Here is a 25,507-nt window from a genome sequence, read left to right as displayed (position 1 = left end):
TGGGTCACCCCCTCCCCCACCAGCCCCCCTCCCCCTGCCCATTGTGCTTACTTCCTTATGGCCTAGTCTCTTCTCAACAATTCATGGAACCACACAGTATGTGTCTTTTTGTATCTGGATTCCTTTCCTTCTCACAAGAGTTTCAAGGTTCATCAATGTCATTTTAGATACTATATGTGAAAAGTGTGTGTGTGTGTGTGTGTGTGTGTGTGTGTGTGTGTGTCCCTTAGGAACAGCCTAAAAGACCAAACACCCACTGAAATACCCCCTTTTCCCTTGAGGGAGAAAGCATGGGCCCAGCTGATCTCTCTTGATGTGCTATTCGGTCTTGACAGTGGCTGGCACAGAAACAGTGAAAGTGCTCTTCTCACTAGTGGCTTCCTTCAGTGTAGCTGTTCATTGTTTTGTGTTTGTCTGGGCTAGCACACCTGCTGACTTATTTTGTTTGTTGGTTTTCTTTGGGTTTAGAGACAGGGTATGGTTATGTATGGTTATGTATGTAAGTTCAAATTGGCCTTGAACTGAATATCCTATCTGTCTCAGCCTTCTGAGTTCGGATGTTTGTCTTCTTATATTTTTGGTTGTGAGCCTAGCCTTTAACGGCTGAGCCATCTCTCCAGCCCTGATGTTTGTCTTCTATAACAACCGATCAGGTGTGTATCATAGTATCTTGATTAAACTCTGGACCTCTCATAAGGATATATTGTTCATATAAATATAAAACAATGTTTTGGGAGAGGGCTTAAATGTCTTATCTTGCCATTTGTTGATGTCACTTGAATCCTATTGTCCCCCCCTTCTTTAAGGGAATATTTATGATAATTGGCTAAGAAGTTTTTTTTTTCTGCAAATACAATGTTCAGGTACCCACAAGAATGACTTCTATTTGTTTCTTTTTCCTTTGGTATGAATTCTACTATCTTGTTTCTTTGTGTTTCTTGTTATTTTTTTTCAAAACGGAGCATTTTAAACATGATGTGATAATTACGAGACTCATAGTGTCCCTCATTTTCATGATTTGTTGTTGTTTCTTGTCTTAATTGTGTTTTAGAGATCTTTAGAGTTTGTGAAGTCTATACTTTTTGGCATAACAGGCAACAAAAGCCTCTGTTAAGTTATCTTGATGTTGAGTTAGTGAGGGAAATTATCTTTAAGCTCTCCTTTCACAACACAGCCAATTTCTCTTTATTAAACACTGGCCTGCTTGCTATTTACGAGCACTTGATTAATTTCTAGAGGTCCAACCAAGTTACTTAGGATAGCATTTCTAGTTTTTCAGTGTTCTTCTTGTAGGGAAAGAACCATTAAAGTCCCCTGTTGTTCTGACATTTTTCACTGGTACTATCTGGGTCTCTCTTTTTTTTTTTTAAGTCTTTTTTATAATAAAAATATATTTATTTTTGAATTATAACCCTTTTTCTGTTTGTTTAATATGGATTGTGCCTGAACTGCTAGTAGTTCAGAAGCTGAGGTAGTAGGAATAGGACAGCCATTTTGAGGCCTGCCTGGGCTTCATAGTAAATTCGAGACTAGCCTGAGCTAGAGTAAGACCATCTCAGGAAAAAAGCAAATGAACTGATCATTTAATTTACTAATTAATTAAAATATTTTTCTTTATTTAACAGATGCATTTGCAACTTATTTTGAAAATACTAATGTGAATATTTAAGCGTTTGGAATTTTTCAGGTTGAATAAGTCATCGAAGCAATGCTGTCAATGGAGAAATCTGCCTGTAACTTGTCAAGTTTACTTTTCTGCTCATTATGCCACATTGGATGAATACAATGTATTCCCCCAGGTTGTCAGGAAACGTGCTCATGCTAAGACATCATGGATCCTTATCATCTACGCATAAACTGGTAATTTAAATAGAAGGCAGACTTTGAAAGAAGCATGATATGGGATAGGTAAGTTGCGTTAAGTAGAGGATGACTTACATCCGCCTATCAGGAACAGTACTAGTACACTACCCTTTAAAGAGGTAGGATGAGAAGACAAGTAAGACAATCTCTCACTTTACAATCATGTCTTAGATCAATCACCGATGGCCATCATTAATGATGAAACTTCATAGAGAGCCTTTCAAACACACACCCAAAGAGCTCAAAATATACATTTTTGCTTATTAGGGGGACATTTAATTTCCTACATCCTCTTCAAAATTTTCAGACTTGTCCAACCAACAAACATTTCTCGCTCATCTACCTTTTTGTTTGTACCACTAGTTTGTCATTAAATTAGAAACTGTTCTTCCATCATTGTAAATTTGTGTGTGTGTGTGTGTGTGTGTGTGTGTGTCTCACCCCATGCTGTTTTTTCATTCTTGTTCTACAATTTCCTTGAGAGTATTTTTTTTTATTAACTTGAGTATTTCTTATTTACATTTCGAGTGTTATTCCCTTTCCCGGTTTCCGGGCAAACATCCCCCTAACCCCTCCCGCTCCCCTTCTTTATGGGTTCCCCTCCCCATCCTCCCCTTGCCGCCCTCCCCCCAACAATCACGTTCACTGGGGGTTCAGTCTTAGCAGGACCCAGGGCTTCCCCTTCCACTGGTGCTTTTACTAGGATATTCATTGCTACCTATGAGGTCAGAGTCCAGGGTCAGTCCATGGGTAGTGGCTTAGTCCCTGGAAGCTCTGGTTGCTTGGCATTGTTGTACATATGGGGTCTCGTTTCCTTCAAGCTCTTCAGTTCTTTTCTGATTCCTTCAACAGGGGTCCCCTATTCTCAGTTCAGTGGTTTGCTGCTGGCATTCGCCTCTGTATTTGCTGTATTCTGGCTGTGTCTCTCAGGAGCGATCTACATCCGCCCTGTCGGCCTGCACTTCTTTGCTTCATCCATCTTGTCCTAATTGGGTGGCTGTATATGGGGGTCACATGTGGGCAGGCTCTGAATGGGTGTTCCTTCTGTGTCTGTTTTAATCTTTACTTGAGAGTATTTTTTTGACATATATGTTATTGTCTTTGTTATTGTACTCGGTCCTGTGCTGTGCATGTAGTAGACATCTAGACTTACTTGGTTCCGTGACAAAAATACCTACAAAAGTAACTAAAGGAAGGAAAGTTTTCCTTTTGGCTCACAGTTGGAGGTGCTAGTCCATCACGGCAGGGAAATCATAGTCACAAGAGTTTAAAGATGTAGTTCTTTTTCTCCTTCCTGTTCAAGAAAGGTCAGCCCATGGGATAGTGGCATCCGGTCAGGTAGACTTCTCTGGAGACACCCTCATAGACACACTTAGACCTCATTTTTCATGCTGATCCTAAAATCCTGTCAAATTGACCATGAAGATGAACCCCAGCACACAATAAAGATTTAACATGTTAAAAATCCCTAGGCCACGATTTTGTGGAATTCTTCCAGAAATTCCATGTAAAGACAACCATTAGTTCTCTGAGTTCTTTTACAGGCTTTGGCATGCTTCAGCGTACAGTCCTACATAATGCTTACAGAGGAACAAAATTCTTAACTCAAATAAAATACATTCTTTTCAAAGAAGGACTCCTCCATCTCCACATTCTACCATTCTCTATTAACCCATTGATGCTTTCTTCTAGATCAAAAGTCCTGGAAGCTCTTTTAGCCCAAAGAACCCTGGGTTCAAAGTCAAACTGTCTGGAACATCAAGTGTTGGTTCTCCATCTCTGACCTTACAGAACGAAGCAGAAACTTTGCACTGACCAGTTTTCTACAGCCTTTCAACTCAGTAATCTTGGGGACGCATCAGCCCACTCCTCCAATTTCCAGACTGTCAGAGAGTGATTGCTAATGATAGAGATATCTCCCTAGTCTGTTAGTTTCCTTACTCCCTTTTGATTATCTAGGGCAACCTGGCCCATTCTATAGTGCTTCTTCTTGCCATCACAAGATTGGCCCTTAATTATGAAAGCTTTTGCCTGGAAAGCTGTGTCAGAGGTTAATGTGACTATTTTTTCCTTCTCCACAGATTCACTTTACTGGAAACAAACTCCCCAGCATGCTGCTTAGAGAGCTATTTATCTTTATAATTCGAAAAGGCCATGCACATGTTCTGCTTGACTCCGGCTGAATCTTACTATTCTTATTTTTCCTCTGTTACCTCCCACTAGTCTCATCAGCTAAAAGATCCAAACAGACTGAGAGAGCGCAGACAGAGAGACAGAGAGAGAGAGAGAGAGAGAGAGAGAGAGAGAGAGAGAGTTCAATAACATGCAGCCTTCCTTCTAGAGGACATAGCTTTTTTCCTCCCAAAAAATGGTTTGTCACTGGATGCTGGAAGACAAGGACATGGATGGCTCTCCAGGGCCTTTCCATCTTGAATTTGAATGAGCCTGGCTGTGGGCGAATCAATAGCGATCTTTGCTTCATGCTTTTCAGCTGCACTAATATGCTTCTCAGATCAACACCGCTGTTAAAACACGGGGTGGAGGGCAAATTCTTTGTGTTGGAAAGATGGTCACGTTTTCATCCCAACTCCTTTCACTCTAACTCAGAATCTCAGTTTAATGCATTTGCTGAGGTTTGAGGCTGGTGAGGATAGGAGGAGAGAGTAAGTAGTTTATATCTTACATTTCCGAAACTAGAAAGCAGCTTCTCTGGAGATGCTCCCTTTATCTGGAAGAACCTATGTCTTGGGCATGAGCTACCCAAAGAGATACATGAGAATCAAGGTTTAGGCCAGCCTCAAAGTGAGGTTCAAAGGTGATTTTCTCCGGAAAAGGTAATGCTACTTTCCTTCTTTCCATCTTGCCCCAGAATCCTGCAGCCCTTTCTAGAGCAACCCCTGTTATTAGTTGGGTATATATCCCTCAGACACACATCTATATCTATATATACTGGAAATATGCAATATTTTTAATATAAATACTATCACACTTCATCGTATAACATTTCCCCCTTCTAAAACCCCATGATTCTTAAATGTTAGTGGGCATCAGAAATACTTGGGAGACTTACTTGTTAAATAAGAGATTTCTGTTTTTAATAAAATTTTCACTTATTTACATTGTAATAGAGTGTGTGTGTGTGTGTGTGTGAGAGAGAGAGTGTGTGTGTGTGGAGAGAGAGAGAGAGAGAGAGAGAGAAAGAGAGAGAGAGAGAGAGAGAGAGCAAGAGAGGGGGGATATGCATCACAGAATGTGTGTATGGAGGTCAGAGGACAAATTCTCTTCTTTCATCATAGGGGTCCCAATTATAGAACTCAGCAAGCATCTTTATCCAATTCGGTGTCTTGACAGCTCTAAAGCTCTTCTCCCTTACAGTTTCTGATTCAGTAGGTCGAGCTTAGGGCTCAAGAACTGACTTTTCTGCAATCTTCTCAGGTGAACTGAAGCTGCTGGTTCAAAGACTGTACTTCCAGAACAGCTGACTAATTCAGACAATATACTTGGAGATTTTTCCGTGAGTACCTTTCATGGTAATAACTGCTGGATGGCATTCCACAGTAGCATTTTATACATAGCCAATCTATCATGTTTACCTTGTGTCATTACAGGTTGCAATCCTCTCTTCCACCACTTGCTTTTTATTATCCCCTGTATGTTCACAATAGATTGAACTTTATGTGGGAAAATATTGAGTCTTTTGTCTCTCTATCCCTTAAGAGTGGTTTGCACAGAATATACACTCAATGAAAGAGGGACCAAGAGATTTAATGGATCATTTGACACTGAGTGGGTATATGGATTTGGGGGGAGATTCAGGAAGATTTCTTGATATTTGAGACCCCCATTGTACTCTGATATGATGCTGATGTTATACTGATAGGCAGTGTGGATTGGAGTGAGGAGGACAAGAAGTAGGACTTTGTGGAAAAGGCTGGAAAAATGATTCCTAGATTTTTTTTTTCTTACCTCTTCTTCCCTCTCCATATATCACTGTTCCACATCCTTCACACACACACACACAAACACACACACACACACACACACACACACACACACACAGCAGTGACTATACGATGGCAAAAGAGATTCTGCTAAGATGCTAATTTTTGAATGGTTACATGTTACCAGAGGCAGAAATCATTCCTATTACACATTAATATTATCACCTGAAGACAGAATAGTACTGGGAATGGCTACAGACGGGCATTTGTATTCCAAAATGTGGAAGTCAGACATGCTCTGAAACCTAAAACTGCTTGTTTGCATAATGATATAAGGCTCCAAAGCCTATGCAATTATTGCAAAATCTGAAACACTTCTGGTCCCATGCATTTTGGAAAAAGGCTACTAAACCTGTACTCATTTTACATTTTGAATTTAACATTTTTCATTTGAGACATGTAAGGCATTCTTAGCACTTTGGTCCTTATCTCTTCTGCCGAGAGTGGGACAGTTTGCTCTCAGAGAAACATTTGTGAAGTCACATGCAGATACCTGACATATTTCCATTGGACATGCAATATGTTTTTTTCTAATCGGTCACATTTTTGCTAAGGCATAGATTATAATCCTCTGCTTATGGAATGCAGTAATGGAAGTCACATATTCATAGAATTACTATTAGTAAGATACCATACTGAATTTTGTGGGTCACAGAAGAATTTTAAGGTGATGTTTCTGTTCCACAGAGGCTTATGCTAGTTAGGTGGGAACATCAGGCATTTACATACAAACTATTCTAACAATGGTACATAATGATGAATAATTAATACCCATACATACAGCATAAATCTGTTGTATCTGTAGTAGCCACCATCCACATCAGATACTGACAACGATTTTCTGCGTGGCAAACTGTGGACAAAATTCTGAACCCTCTCAGCCCATCTGCAAACTTGTAAACTACGGTTTCAGCAAAGTAACCTAGTAAGTCAAGTGTCTGGTCACCTAGCCTCTTCAGCAAGGATCCTGTTATGTTGGTTTGACCAGAATCCTCTGGACTTCTGATGACTCAACCTAGTAATTTTCCATCCACTGTCCCTTACTTTGTAGTCTGGCTATAAATTCCCAGACTGTATTTGGAGTCAAACCTAATTTCTTTCCCCACACACACTGAAAATCAACTTGTTCTAGATTGTACCATTGCAATGGTCCCAAATAAAACCTTATTATCCTTTTACAAATGACATTAATTTTTTAAAAAAATGTTTATTATTATTTAATTATGTTTATAGGTATGTCTGAGTGTGGGTATGTATATATGTGAACACAAGTGCCTTCAATATCTGGTAGGGATGTCAGATCCCAGAGAGCTAGAGTTATAGGATGGGGATGATGGGAACTGAACTTGGGTCGTCCACACGAGCCGTTTAACTTTTAACTACTAACCAGTTTGTACAGCCTCAACCACTAAATAGATAAGCAATAACTGAAATATAACTACTTTCAGTAAAGTATATAAAATTCATAGGTGATTTGAGACTTAGAATAAATTAAGTGAACATAGAAATATTAAGAATTTTTATATTGGCTGGTGGTATGATGGCTTCGATTAGGCTGAGACAAGGAGATCAAGAGTTTGAGGACAGCCTAGGTTACATAATGAGTTGCTGAATGCCTATTTTTTCAAAAAGAGTCTGAATTACATGATGATAAATTTTTATTAAAAAATAAAGCTGTGAGGATAACTCAACAGTAAGGTGCTTGCCTAGCATGCAATAGCCGTTCATTGAATCCCCACGACTACAAACAGATTTCTGTCCATTAATTTTATGCTGAAATGATAAATGTAAGCATATTAGATTAAATAAAATATTATTACCTTTACTCCATCTATTTTATACATTAAAATGTGGTTATTAGATAAATTAAAGATATTTCTATGGCTCGCATTACCATCCTGTTGAAAAGAGCTTGTATAAATAATGTGTTATAGGAATTCAAATAAAGAAAAGTCTAACAAACTAGGAAAATCCCAGAGGAGATGGGAATCTTGCTCATCAATGATGCAAAGACAACTAGTCCAGCTTAATCAAACACGCATGTGTTGTGTGCACACAATGATGGGGGACTTTACTGGCTCATATAACTGGTACCTCTATAGAACAAATTTCGAACTATCAGAAGCCACCTCAAATACTATGTCAAATGAAGAATAGAGGCAGCCTGAACACTCCTGATTTTGTTTGAGCCCCAGACTCACAGTGCCCTAGGTAAGCAAGCCAAGCATTAAAATCAGATATTTGTTCTCCCTCCAGCTTCAGTAGACAATTCCAAGAGAGAATCCTAATTGGCCTGTGTAATGGTAGCTACTGGAGGGGCCTGTGGCTGAGGAGGCCAGAGCTCTCTAATTGCAAGCTTTACTAGAGTCGCTTAGAGAGGAATTAGGAACCGCTATGTGAAAGGCAAAAATCAGCAAGTACAGTAAGCAGGATTGTGCACAGGTAAAGGTAATTAAGATAAAAATATGAATGTACTTTAGATAAGCTAATATGCTACAGAATGCCAATGACCTCTTTTGCTGATTACGTTTTCTTTCTGTTTAGTTAAAGAAATATTTTTAAGGTTTTGGTTCAGGCTGGAAAGATGGCTCAGCTATTAAGGTACGAGCTCAGAACCATTCCTTCTCTCTGACTCAACCTTCCCTCCCCTTTAGCGAGCCAAAGTAGTACATGGGGAAGAAAGATTTATATTCGGCTCAAGCCCACCTCCAAATATGGGCTTTGCCATTTGCCTGATAGTAAACACTGATAAAATACTTAAGGGTTTGAATCTCAGTGTTTTCATCTACAATATGGGTAGAAGAACATCTACAATACTTGTCAGGAGAATCATGTGTGGCAAGCTACCTAATAGGTACCTAATAAAGCCCTCATCCTTTAAAACTTTTGGACAGAGTTATTACATCATTTCCCCTTCCCTTGCCTCCCTCTAAATCTTCACATGTACCCTCTCTTGCTCGCTTTCAAACTCATAGCCTCTTTTGAATTGTTGTTCTTGTTGCTGGTGGTAGTGTGTGTGTATGTGTGTGTGTGTGTGTGTGTGTGTGTGTGTGTGTGTGTGTGTGTGTGTGCGCGCGCGCGCGCACATCTGCATGTGTATTTTTAAACACAAAAATATAACCTGTTCCACCTGTATATGTTACCTGTATGTATATGATCTGAGTGCTGACCGTTTGGTATTGGATTACAGCTTGGTATGTTCCACCAAGGAGGAGACACTTTCTCCTGCTCTCCGGGATTCCTTAGGTGCCTGAAGTTCTTTGTCTAGGGCTCAGTCCTTGTGAACTTTCTGCTGTCCATGAAGCATGACTTGTTTGGGTTATCATGATAAGGAATATCAGTATTCTGGAATAAACTATACAGCAATGCAGTAGTAAATATTTACCAACTAACTCTTGGACTTAAAAAAAGATAAAATTCAGTGATATGCAGTGTTCATCAATTTCCATGTTGTGAATTCTGTCATCGTTGCAGACATCAAGTTACCAATGTATGGTCACTGAACACAGAATTGATATACATGCTGCAAACGTGAGCACAGAACGCAGAGTTGGAAACATGTGCATAATCAGCTCTCTTCTCTCCAGGACTGTAATCCAGTTTGCTCTCGAGTCATTTCTGTCAGCCTGCTATAGCCTTAAATGAAGTTATAGAACAGAATGTAAATCTTATTATTTGCCAAAAGATGCCTCACCATGCCACAGGGGCACGTGTTCCACTCTGCTCATAGCAGACTTATTTGTGATAGTCAGAAGCTGGAAACAACCCAGATGTCCCATGACAGAAAAATGGATACAGAAAATGTGGTTAATTTACACAATGGAGTACTACTAGGCTATTAAGAACAAGGACATGAGTTTTGCAGGCAAATGCATAGAACTAGAAAATATCATCATGACTGTGGTAACTCAGACCCAAAAGGACATACATGCTATGTACACACTAACAAGTGGATATTAGTTTTTTAATAAGTACAGAATACCCAAGATACAGTCCACAGAACTCAAGAAGGCCAATAAGCCAAAGGGCCCAAATGAGACACCTCAGTCCCACTTGGACAGGGGAAGACAGCAATCACAGGAGATGGGAGGGGGTCATTGAGGAGAGAGGGAGGGACCAGGGTGAGAAAGGTGACAGGGAGGGGAAGAGGGAAACATGATCAGGTTTGGGGGGGGATAGGACTAAAGCCCTGAGGGCCAGCAGAATGAATGGAAACAGGTAACCTCAGGAAGTAGAAGGTGGGGTGTCCTCTAGAATGTACCAGAGACCTGAGAGGTGAGAGACTCTCAGGACTTAAAGGGAGGGAACTTAGATGAAATGCCCTACAGTGGCAAGAGGGAACTTGTAGAACCCACCTCCAGAAGAAAGATAGGGCATCAAATGGAGGAATGGGGTTGCCATTCCACAGTCTGATCCATAATTTTTCCTGTCTAAAAGAACTACAGGGATGGACATGGAGAAAGCCATGAGAGAAAGGAGGTCCAGTGACAGGCCCAAACTGGGATCCAGCTCGAGTGGAGGCCCTGGGACCTGACACTATTGCTGATGCTATGTTGTGCTTACAGATAGGAGCTTAGCATGGCTTCCCTCTGAGAAGCTCAACAAAGCAGCTGAAAGAGTCTGATGCAAATACTTACACTCAATGGATGGACAGAAGCTGGTGACCCCTGTGATTGAATTAGGGAAATGCTGGAAGGAGCTGAGGAGGAGAGAAACCGCACAGGAAGACCAGCAGTCTCAACTAACTTGAACCTCCTAGATCTCTCAGACACTGAGCCACCAACGAGGCAGCATACACAAGCTGATATGAGGCCCCCAACACATATACAGCAGAGGACTCCTGGGTCTGGTCTCTGTGAGAGAAGATGCACCTAACCCTCAAGAGACTTGAGGCCCCAGGATGTGGGGAGGTCTAGTTGGGTGGCTGTGGGGGCTGGGGGACATCCTCTTGGAGATCGGGGAGGAGGAACAGTTGGAGGGTAGACCAGGACGGAGATACAAACTGGACTGTAAAAAACCAAATAAGTAATGATAATAAACCTTATTATTTTACAATATTGTCCCAGAGAATCTTTCTATCCCTTCTCTAGAATCCTCAGATGAATCTCCTTAGCTTTCTTGGATTCTCTGTTGTCTTGGGTGAAGATAAGTAATTGCTTTGTGGTTTTAGGGCAACTGGCTCCCAAATGAATGAAGATCTTTTATTGCAAAAGTTCAAAATGGTTTTCCAGGCAAAACCAGTTTGGAGGAGCTTAAATTGAAAACAATAAGAGATCTTAATTTAAAGAAATTTCAAAACAGTTTCTTTTCACCAATTTGCCTCTGTTTTAAAAAAATAGCAAATCACTACACACCAATCAAAATGGCTACCACAAAAATAGTGACACTGGAAAATGCTGGCAAGGACAGAGAGAAAATGGATCCCTCATTTCTGGAAGGGATGTAAGATAGTACAGCACAACAAGGGTAAAGGGTTCAAGGGGGAGTGAGAAGGGGATGAGAGAGGGCATTTGGGCTGTAAAAAAAGACCCAAAACAAATTATAAGTATGTATGTGTACACAAAATTGTCAGAGTTAACAACAACAACAAAATTCCAACTAAGTTTGCAACTGCAGTACCATGTACTCCTGGGCATTTATCCCAGTGAAATGCAAATTTATACTCACACAGAACCTGAACAGAACTGTTCAGCACAGCTTTTAGCACAGTAGTCCTTTTCTGAGATAAATGTTTATGCGCTCCCCCAAATTTGTATGTTAAAACCCTGATTTTAAGAGGTATGGGCCCAATTTAAAAAAAAAAGAGGTATGGGCCTTTTGGCAAGTATTAGGTCATGGGGGTAGTGCTTAAATAAATAAGATGCATGCACCTGAGAGAATATGCTTGCCTTCTTATAAGTGCATGAAGATACAGGAAATTGGCAGTGTTTGAAGTGGATAGGGTCTCATCAGTATCCAGCAATCCTGACACCCTGACCTCATATTTCCAGCCTCAAGGACAGTGAGGAATGATTCTCTTGCTTATAAAGCACTCTCTTCTCCTGTTTTGTGCTGTTATTTAAAAATCCTCAAGACCGTGTGCCGTGTCAATAGATTTCTTTTGCATAGTGGTGGCACATGGACCTACACAAGTTCTAGAACTACAAGGGCAGGCAAAACAAGCACACACAGTGATTCTAGGTAAAATCGAAAACTCTAAGGAGGATAAGTCTTATATACTAATGTTGCAGTATTATAGCACATCTTTGCAAGTTGTTACCATTCGCAGAAACTGAGTAAAATATATGTGTGCTCTCTATTTTTTATAACTATATAAATCTATGGTTTTCAATTAAAATCTCAACAGAAAATAAAAGGTTAGAAAAAACTGTAAAAAACATTAGGAGTGGGGAGGAAGATCTTTGATCCTATTTGACTCCAGAGTTCTTCAGTAATCAGTCTTATTCTAGTGGGGACCTTTAATTGCCTCGCTTCCTCCAGATGTCCTGATGCTTCAGCACTGACCTTTTTCTCCACTAATTTCTCCGCCTTCATTCCTACACTTTCCCACACATTAGCCTAACTGCGTGTTGGATGTACAACATTTTAAAAATCATCTTCTCATTTCCCTAATCTTGCACACTCATTTTGACTTTTGGTATTTATACTGGTGGTCTGTTTGTCTTTTCTTAAAGAAATAAAACCAGGAAACATGAAAAATAATATCAATGTTGAAAATACTAGCTCATGGCATTACAGTGCTACTCTGTTCAGGTTGGATCTGGTAAACCTTGTTCATTCAGGCCAAACTTTTTTTCTATTTTAGTCATTTTTGATGGTCTCCCTATGTAGCCCTAACTGTCCTGAAACTCACTATGTAGACCACACCAGCCTCGAACTCACAGAGATCTATCTGCTTCTGCCTCTGGAGTGCTGGGATTAAATGTGCATGCCATGTTTACATTATTTTCATCATTTTTAGAGTATCTTTAGTAAGAACAAAAGCTTTGTAATCAGGCAGACAGGTTTAGACTCTTCTTTGCATTTATTATTATGTGTATGAGTGCTTTCTAACCTGCATGTATGTCTGTGGATCACAGACATAACATGCAGAAGACAAAAGAGTGTATCAGAGTCACTGGACTGGAGTTACAGAGGATTATGGACCATGATTTGTGCCAGGAACTGAACACAGCTATTCTGCCTGAGCAGCAAGCTCTCTAAACTCCTGAAACATATCCCCAAGCCCACAAGACATGTTTTAATTAAGGTTTTGCCATTTACGAGCTCTGGTCTTAGGCTATTGAATTGGTTTCCTTATCCATATAATGGGAATAATAATAATCTGGCTTGTAGAAATGTCTTCCTTGTTAAGTCTTTAGATAATGTACTGCAACCCCAAGGCTTTAAAGACTATGTATATGGTGTGGACTGCAAAAGCCATTAATATCTTTGGTTCTCAAATGATCTTGAATTTGGAATATGTATGTCTCACTATTCAATATCTCAGTTTGGGTTTTTTCAAGTATCTGAATTTTTCCATATCTAAATCGGAATCCTCAGTGTCTGGCTATGCTTTTCCCAAGGCACGTCTTGAGTGTGCTGTGTTTTAGCAAATGATCCCACAATCTCCCCAAATTTGGGAAGACTTTGGGATCTTTTCTTTGCTTATATACCCTACATTAAAAACCAAATAACTTAGCTCCAAAATACACATAGACTTTCTCTTCCCTGTGCTACCCACCACCTAGTCAAAGTCACAGCCATCTCTCTATTGTCCACTGACAGTAGCCTTCCAAAGAGGTATTGTTTCCAATCCCTTACAGTCCGTTCTCCAACTGTATCAGGGAGATCTTCAAAACGCTAAAGCTAATTACCCCACTCTTCTGCCTGGCACTTTCCAATATCTCCCCTGAACAAATGGTCTGAATAAAACTACCAGCCACCTCCCTGAAGAAAACCCCACCAAGCCTCCATGATGAAGACTTCCCTCTCTAACCTCTTCTTTGATAAGTCACCCTACTGTTCCTGACATTGCTTTCAAACCAGCCTTCCATAATGTTCTTAAGTATATCAAATTCTTTCCTCCTTTTATGTTCATGTGGTAATTGTGCCATAGACCTGGAACACCACTGCTGCTTAGGGGACTTCAAATCGTTCAATATTATCATGCAGATCTTGGCCCAAACATCACTTCCTTGGAGATCATTCCTGTACCAGCCAAATCCATCATTTCAGTCACATCAACATTTTGATGCCTTTTTGTTTATTGTCAGTGTTGGATTTGAACTGAGGGCCTTACGCATACTAGGAAAATGGTCTATCACCAAGCTTCATCCCCAGCACTCATATTTCCACCCCAACAGGAATTATCAAGGTATGTATCATTATATATTTCTTCCCGTCCTTATCTGGCTTTCTACACTAGAATGCAAGCTCCATGAAAGTAGGAACTTTGACTGGCTTATTGTTGCTCCCTGCTGCCCATCACTGCATTGGCACTTAGAGGACTCAAACTGAATATATACTGAGTTGAAAATATTCCAAAAAGCCATTGGATTACGGCTATTTCTCCATCTGTGTTCAGAAATACACTAACTATATGTTCCTATATGCATGCATATGCTCACAATTCACCTTAGTCCCCTTTTGTACTAAGTAACTTACATAGCATATAGAAATTTTCTTAATAAATGGCCATGGACTGAATTATGGAGAAAGAGTTCACTACAATTGCCTCAGACACAAACAACAGTGATGGATCAATTCTCTGCTTATCCATTTTCAGGGCATATTTCTAAATGTTCTGCTCTCCAAATGAAGAACGCATGCTGCCTATGTGAGCAAATGGAAGAAGGTAAGAGTTATGGCAGTTAGAGAAAGCAATACCCGAAGAAGCTGAGGGCTGATGATGGCGTTGAGAAACTGATTCTCAGTGGGGAGTGAAAATGGGGTTCTTTGGTCACTGGAGTAGTTTTCAAACTTTAGTGTTTGTAAGGAAACAGTGACTCTGACTCATTATAAGCCTGTGGTAGGGTAACCAGGAATCTTGGTGGGTCCAGGTATTTCCCAGTTTTATGACTCAGAACAAAGCAATCCCTCAGCTCTAGGAAAATCCTGGTGGCTGATTAGCTTACTTCTGGGGTGAATAATTTTAAGATAAGACCCTCAGGTGTTTTTGATACACATCCCAGGCCAGGATTTGAGTCCTATGCAACATGGTTTAGAGGCTTGGTGGCAGCCCAACATACTTTAGTAACCGTTCTCCATTCTGATCCCAAATAATAGCATTGGCTCAGCTGCTGCTGTTCTCTTTCCAACCTCAGCTAAAAGGAACACTTTGTAAGGCTTCAATTGATTCAAGAAGATTGAAAATGCAGGGCTAAGTGATTAAACCTCTTACAGATGGAAGAACATTTAAATGCCTAAATTGCTTGAGTACTTTAAAAATAGGGAGAAATGGCCAAATTGTATCACCCAGAAAGTTCTAAAATAATCAACTAAAAGGAGCTCCTCAGACTGAGCCGTGGTGTCATTTCTTCTCAGTCTGCTGACCTCTTCACTTCGGTGGCTATGGCCAAAGTTGTTAAGTGATCTATGAAATGTTAACCTTTCTGTCAAGGCTACAGATCCTGTCACAGGGATAAATTTGAATTCTGTCAATGAAAGGGTGTCAAAGGACGCCAGTTTCTCTTTCCTCAGCCATTTCCAATTCTTTCAAATATTTTCCTCTCAGTTGTCACTGCAGCTTAAGATCCAGTCTAGTTTCTGCACATTAGCTTTCATAGTTGAGACTTATACAATTAAGAACATAACCTTTAGTTTTAAATAAGCCAGTGTGATGGGGCCAACTAGCTAAAGGCTTATTTTCAGGACATATTCTGTCTTTGCCTTACAGTAAGTGGTAGCAGAGAAAATAGAACCTTCATACATGGCACGACTATTATGAACAACAGTTTGGAAGTTTGGAGGGGGGAACAGTTCAACATAGAATTATCATTCTCAAGATCATTGAAAAGGCAGTTAGTCTGAAAATGTCAGGAAGGATCACAGATTTGCACAAAGACTGTACACACTGGAGTTGGGAATGCAGCAAGGGCAAGAAACTGGGAGTCAGCCAGTAGCAAAAGAAAATGAAGTTGAAACCCATGATGGGCCAGATAAATGGATAAACAGTACAGGAGGAGAGGAAACTAGAAAGCAATGACGATGCCACCAGCAGCCTCCCTTCCCTGCTACCCACATTCCTAGTGGATCGCGCAGATGATTCTCCCAACCTTCCTTCCCCCATTTGTTGCTGTATCCTAGCCTCCAACTCATACCATACCTGCCAGAAACCCATGTAAGCTACCCACAGAACTACTACTCTCTCTGTTCCCCCAGACCCAACTCCCCAATCTCATTTCCAGCTCTGTAGCAGGAAACCTGCTGTGATCTCCCTTTATTCTCTGATACCATCCCCAATGGATGCATCAAGACCTTCTCCTCCCACCTTCCTTCCCTAACTTACATCACAGTGTTCCAGACTCAAACACCAGCAGCCATTCCCTGTAAACACACCAGTTGAGCAGACCAGGAAAATAGACAACACACAGCCATCACACTTCAGGAAAATAGGCAACACACAGCCATCACACTTTTCATAAATCCAGAGAAGAAACAAGGAAAAAACACCCACCCAAAAAAGACAAATCCAGAAATTAGCACCTAGACATGTAATCATCCTAAACTCAGATGCCTGGATGCCAGTGTAAAACCAAAATCAATAATAGCCAGGGCGATATTTCTCTGCTAGAGCCCAGCGATCCTAACATAATAGGACCTGAATATTCCAACATGCACGAAACAGAGGAAAAATACATTAAACCTTGCTTGTTCCCACAGAACCAAGCCCTCAATATGAAGATAATAGAGGTCATTAAAGAGGAAATGAACAAATCCCATAAAGAAATCCAGGAAAATACAAACAAAAATTTGGAGGAAATGAATACATCTCCCAAAGAAATCCAAGGAAATGCAAACAATGGAAGGAAATGGATAAAATAGTTTAAGACCCAAAAATGGAAATATAATCAGTAAAGAAAAAAAACAAACTGAAGGAATTTCAGAAATGAAAATTTTAGGAATCCTAACAGGAAATACAGAGGCACACTTCACCAACAGAATATAAGATATGGGAGAGAGAATCCCAGGTGTTGAAGAAAAATTTCCTAACCCAAAGTAGGAGATACCTATAGAGGTACAAGAAGCATACAGAACACAAATTGTTTGGACCAGAAAAGAAAGTCCCTTTGCTACATAATAATTTAAAAACAATTAAACATACAGGACGAAAAAAGACTATTAAAAAGCTACAAGGGAAAATGTCTAAGTCAAACATAAAGGAAGAACTATTAGCATTATACCTGACTCTCAGTGGAGACTCTAAAAGCCAGAAGGGCATGGATAAGCATGCTGCAGACCCCAAGAGACCATAAATGCCAGCCCAAATTACAATAAACCAGCAAAACTGGGTAAAGTATAGATGGGGAAAAATAAGATATCCTACACTAAATTCAAATTTTAAAATAGCTATCTACAAATCCAGCCATACAGAAGTTTCTAGAAGAAACTATACCCATGAAAACACAGGGAATAATTAATATCACAACAACAAAACCAAAAGAACACACACACACACATACACATACACACACACACACACACACACACACACACACACACACACACACGGCCCAAACATTGGTCATTGATATCTCTCACTATCAAATTCCCAATAAAAAGACATAGACTAACAGAATGGATGTGAAAACAGGACCCTCCCTTCTGCTGAATCCAAGAAATATAACTTAATATCAAGGATAGGCATTAACTCAGGGTGAAAGGTTAAAGAAATACTCAACATCATTAGCCATCAGAGAAATGCAAATCAAGACTAGTTTGAAATTCAACCTTACACCTGACGGAATGACTAAGACAAAAAAAAAAAAAAAGAGTGACAGCAAGGATGTAAAGCAAGAGGAGCACTCCTCCATTGCTGGTGGGAGTAGAAATTGTATAGTCACTTTGGAAATCAATATAGTGGTTACTCAGAAAGTGACAAATTGATCTACCTCAAGAGCCAGCTATACCACTCTTGGGCATGTGCCAAAGGATGCTCCACCTACCATACCACAAGGACATTTACTCAATCAAGCATGTTTATTACAGCTTTATTCATAATAGCCAGAAGATAGAAACAACCCAGATGTCCTTCAACAGACGAGTTGATAAAGAAAATGTGGTATATTTGCAAAGTAGAATATTACTTAGCTGTTAAAAAAGATGACATGGGTATCCAGATCCCTTGGGGAAGAGAGCTGGACTCTCAGAAGTGCAGGCAATGCTGAGAGCGCAGAGGAGACAACTTCTTCTACTTACATTCCCTCCTGGCCCCAGAGGAACCTGGCTAGTGCCCTCTGTGCCCTCGGGGCACAGGAACTAGGAGCAGTCAGGAACAGGACCCTTCAAGTTTCTGCCTATGCCCAGAAAGCTAGTTGCCAGGAGAGTTGATACATCTGAGAGCAGAGGTAAGACCAATTCTTCTGCTCCAAGCGACCCACCTGCAGGTCTCACAAGACACAAAGGCAGCAGTCTGGGACAGGACACTTCTTATTTCTGCCTATACCTGGAGCTGACCCAGTCCCACAGCTCTCTGTACCCAGATTTGGCTGAAAGAAAACTGGTCTACAGGAGTGCTGACACACAGGCTTATAAGAGGGTCAAGCCACTGTCAGAGACAGCAAGACAAGCTAACACCAGAGACAACCTGATGGCAACAGGTAAGCACAGGAATCTAAGAACAAAAACCAAGACTACATGCCATCATCAGAGTCCAGTTCTCCCACCAAAGCAAATATTGGATATCCAAAAGCACTGGAAAAGCAAGATTTGGATTTAAAATAAAATACTATGATGATAGAGGACTTTAAGAAGGACATAAATAACTCCCTTAAAGAAATTCAGGACAATACAGGTAAACAAGTAGAAGCACTTAAAAAGGGAACACAAAAATCTCAAATAATTACAGGAAAACACAACAAAACAGGTAAAGGAATTGAACAAAATTATCCAGGATGTCAAAATGGAAATAGAAACAATAAGGAAATCACAAAAGCAGACAACCCTGGAGATAGAAAACCTAGGAAAGAGATGGGAGACATAGACACAAGCATCACCAACAGAATACAAGAGATAAAGGAGAGAATCTAATGGGCAGAAGATTCCATAGAAAACATTGACACAACTATCAAAGATAATGTAAAATGCGAAAAGGTCCTAACGCAAAACATCCAGGAAATCCAGGACACAATGAGAGATTGAACCTAAGAATTATAGGTATAGAAGAAAGTGAAGACTCCCAACTTAAAGGGCCAGTAAATATCTTCAACAAAATTATAGAAGAAAACTTCACTCACCTATAGAAAGAGATGCCCGTAAACATAAAAGAAGCCTACAGAAGTCCAAATAGATTGGACCAGAAGAGAAATTCCTCCCATCACATAATAGTTAAAACACCAAATGCACAAAACAAAGAAAGAGTCTTAAAAGCACTAAGGGAAAAAGGTCAATTGACATATAAAAGCATACCTATCAGAATTACGCCAGACTTCTCACCAGAGATTATGAAAGCCAGAAGATCCTGGGCAAATGTCATACAGACCCTAAGAGAAGACAAATGCCAGCCCAGGCTACAATATATAGCAAAACTCTCAATTAATATAGATGGAAAAACCAGGATATTCCCTGACAAAACCAAATGTATATAGTATCTTTCCACAAATTCAGCCCTACAAAGGATAATACATGGAAAACTCCAACACAAGGAGGGAAACTACATCCTAGAAAAAGCAAGTAATCTCCTTGCAAGCAAACCAAAAGAAGTGAGCCACACAAACATAATTCTACCTCTAACAATAAAAATAAAAAGAAACAACAATCACTAGTCCTTAATATCTCTTAACATCAATGGACTCAATTCCCCAATAAAAAAGACATAGACTAACAGACTGGCTACTTAAAGAGGATCCAGCATTTTGCTGCATATGGGAAACACACCTCAGTGACAAAGACAGACACTACCTCAGAGTAAAAGGCTAGAAAACAATTTTCCAAGCAAATGGTCCCAAGAAACAAGCTGGAGTAGCCATGCTAATATGGAATAAAATCAACTTTCAACCAAAAGTTATCAAAAAAGGTAAGGAAGGATACTTCATACTCATCAAAGGAAAAATCTACCAAAATGAACTCTCAATCCTTAATATCTATGCTCCACATGCAAGAGCACTACATACGTAAAAGAAACCTTACTAAAGCTCAAAGCACACATTGCACCTAACACAATAATAGTGGGAGATTTCAACACCCTACTCTCATCAGTGGACAGATCATGGAAACAGAAACTAAACAGAGACATAGAGAAAGTAACAGAAGTTATGAACTAAAATGGACTTAACAGATATTTATAGAACATTTCATCTTAAAACAAAAGAATATACCTTCTTCTCAGCTCCTCATGGTACTTTCTCCAAAACTGACCATATAATCAATCACAAAACAAGCCTCAACAGATACAAGAAGATTGAAATGATCCCATGCATCCTATTAGATCACCATGGGTTAAGGCTTGTCTTCAATAACAACAGAAACGACAGAAAGTCCACATATACATGGAAGTTGAACAACGTGCTACTCAATGATAACTTGGTCAAGGAAGAAATAAAGAAAGAAATTAAAGAGTTTTTAAAATGTAATAAAAATGAAGGCACAACATACCCAAACTTGTGGGACACAATGAAAGCAGTTCTAAGAGGAAAACTCATAGCTCTGAGTGCTTCCAAAGAGAAACTTGAGAGAGCATACATTAGTAGCTTGACAGCATACCTAAAAGCTCTAGAACAAAAAGAATCAAATACACCCAAGAGGAGTAGAAGGCAGGAAATAATCAAACTCAGGGCTGAAATCAACCAAGTAGAAACAAAAAGGACTATACAAAGAATCAACAGAACCAAAAGTTGGTTCTTTGAGAAAATCAACAAGATAGATAAACCCTTAGCCAGACTAACCAGAGGGCACAGAGAGTGTGTCCAAATTAACAAAATCAGAAATGAAAAAGGAGACATAACAATAGAATCTGAGAAAATTCAAAGAATAATCAGATCCTACTACAAAAGCCTATATTCAACAAAACTAAAAAGTCTGGAGGAAATGGACGATTTTATAGATAGATACCAGGTACCAACATTAACTCAGGATCAGATAAATGATCTAAACAGTCCCATAACTCCTAAAGAAATATAATCAGTTATTAAATGTCTCCCAACCAAAAAAAAAAGCCAGGGACCAGATGGATTTAGTGCAGAATTCTATTAGACCTTCATAGAAGACCCAATACTAATATTGTCCAAAGTATTCCACAAACTATAAACAGATGGAGCACTACCCAATTCCTTCTATGAAGCCACAATTACACTTATACCTAAACCACACAAAGACACAACAAAAAAAGAGAACTTCAGACCAATTTCCCTTATGAATATCTACACAAAAATACTCAATAAAATTCTCGCAAACCGAATCCAAGAACACATCGAAATGGTCATCCATTATGATCAAGTAGGCTTCAGCCCAGTGATGCAGGGATGGTTCAGTATATGGAAATCCATCAACATAATCCACTATGTAAACAAACTCAAAGAAAAAAACCCACATGATTATCTCATTAGATGCTGAGAAAGCATTAGACAAAATTCAATACCCCTTCATGTTAAAAGTCTTGGATAGATCAGGAATTCAAGTTCTGTACTGAAACATAGTAAAAGCCATATACAGCAAACCAGTAGCCAACATTAAACTTAGTGGAGAGAAACTTGAAGCAATCCCACTAAAATCAGGGACTAGACAAGGCTGCCCACTCTGTCCCTACTTATTCACTATAGTACTCCAAGTCCTAACCAGAGCAATCAAACAATGAAAGGAGGTCAAAGGGATACAAATTGGAAAGGAAGAAGTCAAAATATCACTCTTTGTAGATGATATGATAGTATACTTAAGTGACCCCAAAAGTTCCACCAGAGAACTACTAAGCCTGACAAACAACTTCAGCAAGGTGGCTGGATATAAAATTAACTCAAACAAATCAGATGCCTTCCTCTACTCAAAGGATAAACAGGCTGAGAAAGAAATAATGGAAACTACACCCTTCACAATAGTCACAATTAGGTGTGTGAGGGGAGGTGGGATGGAGTGAGAGAGCACAAGGAGAGGTTGCTGGAATTGGGGGTGGATTTTATGGGTGCTATAGAAACTCCTGCAATGTATGTAGGTGATGCTAGTGAGGACTCTTAGTAATGAGGGATAAGGAGTCTCTACTGGCCAACTCTTTAAGACAGGCACGGTTTCCAGTGGTGGGTTTGGGTTACATCCAATTGAGTTGTTGGCCAAAGGGATCCCATGGGAATCCTCAAACAACTCAGGTTGTTGTCAATACAACGGATTTGTCTTTACTTTGGGCCCCATTGCCAAGAACAAGACCAACATATCTCATTGAACATCAAGAAGTCAAGATGGTGCCTACATGGATCATTCACCGCTATATTCTAGTGTCTTTGGTATTGGAAGGAACTCTGCAGGCTCCTGAAAGGGAAACATGCACACTAACACAGCTACAAAACTGTTGACCTATACTCTGTCCTGCTTACAAAATATGCTAGGGCAATGCTGACACAGAATATGTGGGTCTAGTCAACAAATGTCTGATTTAACTTAGGGCCCACTCTATGTGAAGGAACCCATATCTGAAATGCTTGGGAAACCAAGAACTAGAGACTAGATAGTCCAGAGACCTAGGATAAAACCAAACACAACTGTCTTTTAAAAAAAATCAATAAAATGATTCCTAATATAGTCTGCTACACCCATAGATAAGTACCTTATCCAGTCATTGTTAGAGAGATTTCCTATGGCAGTAGATGGGGACAGATGCAGAGACATACAGCCAGACACCATTCAGAGAGAATGTACATTGGAGGTTTTCATCAAATCCCTCCCCTCAAAGCTCAGAGAATCCTACAGATGTGGAGACAGAAACATTGTAAGAGACAAAGTGGATGAAAGACACCAGGAGACTAAGGTCATCCGAATCCACTAAGCAAAGTGCATATGAGCTCTGAGACTGGAGCAGTAAACAAAGGGCTTCCGTGTGTCTATACCACATCCTCTGTGTACGTATTATAGTTATTAGCTTAGTACTTTTATGGAACTCCTGAATGTGTGAACCAGTGGGTCCCTGGCTCTGGTGCCTGTTCTTGGGATTCCTCTTCTCCTGTTGGGTTGCCACATTCAACATTTATATAGTTTTTGCTTCATATTTGATGTTGTCATGTTTGGTTGTTATCTCTTAGGAGCCTCTTCTAAAGAGACAGAAAGGAAGTGGATCCAGAGGGGAGAAGAGGTGTGGGAAGAACTGTGAGGAATAGAGAAAGGAGAACAATAATCAGAATATATTTTATGAGTAAAGAATCGATTTTCAATAAAAGAAGAGCCGTCGTTCCTATTGCTGTATTTGAAATCGTACTCTTTCCTTCAGCAGTCACTTCATCTATTGCAACCACTTCTCTAAAGCTTTGATTTCTCTTCCCCACCAGGAAGATTAATGAGCAGGGAGTTCCAGACCTGGCAAGACCTGAGGCTTTATATCAACACTTTGTGCCTCAGTGTGTTCACTTACCGTGTCATCTTTGCATCACTGGGTTCAGAATCAATTGAAGAACTTGTTAGCATTCCATTTTCTACACACTGATCCAAATTCTCCAGTGTGAGGCACAAGAAAGTGCGTCTTATCCAGCTATCCAGGTAATGTTACTGCACACCGAAGTCTGAGAACATTTGATATGGTGGTTCAAAACATGGGTTTTGAAGTTAAAGAAAATGAGTTAGAATTTCAGCTGTACCAATGAACAGATCTGCCTGCTCTTCTCAAATGTCAGTGTCAACTCTCTGCCCCTGTCTTACTCTACCTTACTCCTACCATCAGAAGCATGCACTGACTTGACTCTTACCATCAGAAGCATGCACTGACTTGACTCCTACCATCAGAAGCATGCACTGACCTGACTCCTGCCATCAGAAGCATGCACTGACTTGACTCCTACCATCAGAAGCATGCACTGGCTTGACTCCTACCATCAGAAGCATGCACTGACTTGACTCCTACCATCAGAAGCATGCACTGACTTGACTCCTACCATCAGAAGCATGCACTGACTTGACTCCTACCATCAGAAGCATGCACTGACTTTCTCATTTACATTTTAAAATTGAGTTGCTTAGCCTTTTCCTGTTTGGTAGTACTTGTTCTTCATAAGATATGCACACTAGACCTTGATCATATATTTGATTTACAAATATTTTCTCTCATTTTGTGGAATATTTTTTCATTTTCTTAATGTTTGTTCATGCCCCCACATTTAAATGTATTGCAGTTGAATATAAGTTTCTGTTTGTTTTATATTTAAATTGTCAAGTTTATTATGATGATTTTGCTGCCAAGAGATTGACCTTAAAAATATTAAATCTTTAGCTGTTTCATTTAGTTCTATTTTCACTTAGTTTTATATGTGCTGTGAGGGAAACAATTCTTTTATATGTAGATATCAAATTATTTCAGCTACAATTTACTGAAGGAACTATTTTTACTCCATGCATGATTTTGGCACCTCTTTGAAAACCAACTGACCTTAGATATATAGTTTTCTGAATCTCAGTTATATTCTGTTCATATGTATGTCTATTCTTAGGTCAGGATCGTATTCTTTTGATTACTTTGTAATCAATTTTTAAATGTTTACTTTTAATGACTTTAGAATCTTTATATATGTGTATGTGTACATGTATGTGTACCCGTGTTATGCGTGCAGGGGTCTGTGGAAAGAAAAAGGAGATGTTGGGGCAGCTTTTGTGTAGTTGTGATTCATCCAACTTGGGAGCTGGGAATTCCATCCAGGTCTTCTGGAAGAGTAGCAAATACTTTTAATCACTGTGACATCTTTCCAGCTGTATAGTGCTTTGAGAAGTATTTGGTATCCAACTTTTTTTAAAAGAACATTTTGGTTATTTGGATTTTTAAAAATTGAAGTCCCATGTAAAATTTTAGAATCATTTTATTCTTTTCTACAAAAAAGAGGGGGGCGCTGTTCTCTTAACCAGATTTGAGGCCTACTATAACAGGAAGTGTCTTAGTTACAGTTTCTATTGCTGCAACGAAACACCGTGGCCAAATCAACATGGGGAAGAAAGGGTTTATTAGGTTTCTGCTTCCTCATCACTGAGGGAAGTCAGGACAGGAACTCAAGCAGGTCAGGAACCTGGAGGCAGGAGCTGATGCAGAGGATATGGAAGAGTGCTTCTTTTTTTGTTGTTTGTTTGGTTTTTAAGATTTTTAAAATTTATTTACAATTCAGTCACTGTAACCCAATCCCAGTCCCCCCTCCCACAGTTTCTCATCCTATTCTTCCTCCACCACCACACCACCATCATCTCCGGGAAAGCTCCCCCATGACCAGGCTTCCCCCTTCCCTGGGGCCTCAAGTCTCTTGAGGATTCGGCACATCTTCTCCCACTGAGGT

The sequence above is a fragment of the Rattus rattus genome, chromosome X (genome assembly GCF_011064425.1).
Source record: "Rattus rattus isolate New Zealand chromosome X, Rrattus_CSIRO_v1, whole genome shotgun sequence".
Classification (NCBI taxonomy): domain Eukaryota; kingdom Metazoa; phylum Chordata; class Mammalia; order Rodentia; family Muridae; genus Rattus; species Rattus rattus.
This window is presented reverse-complemented; position numbering follows the sequence as displayed.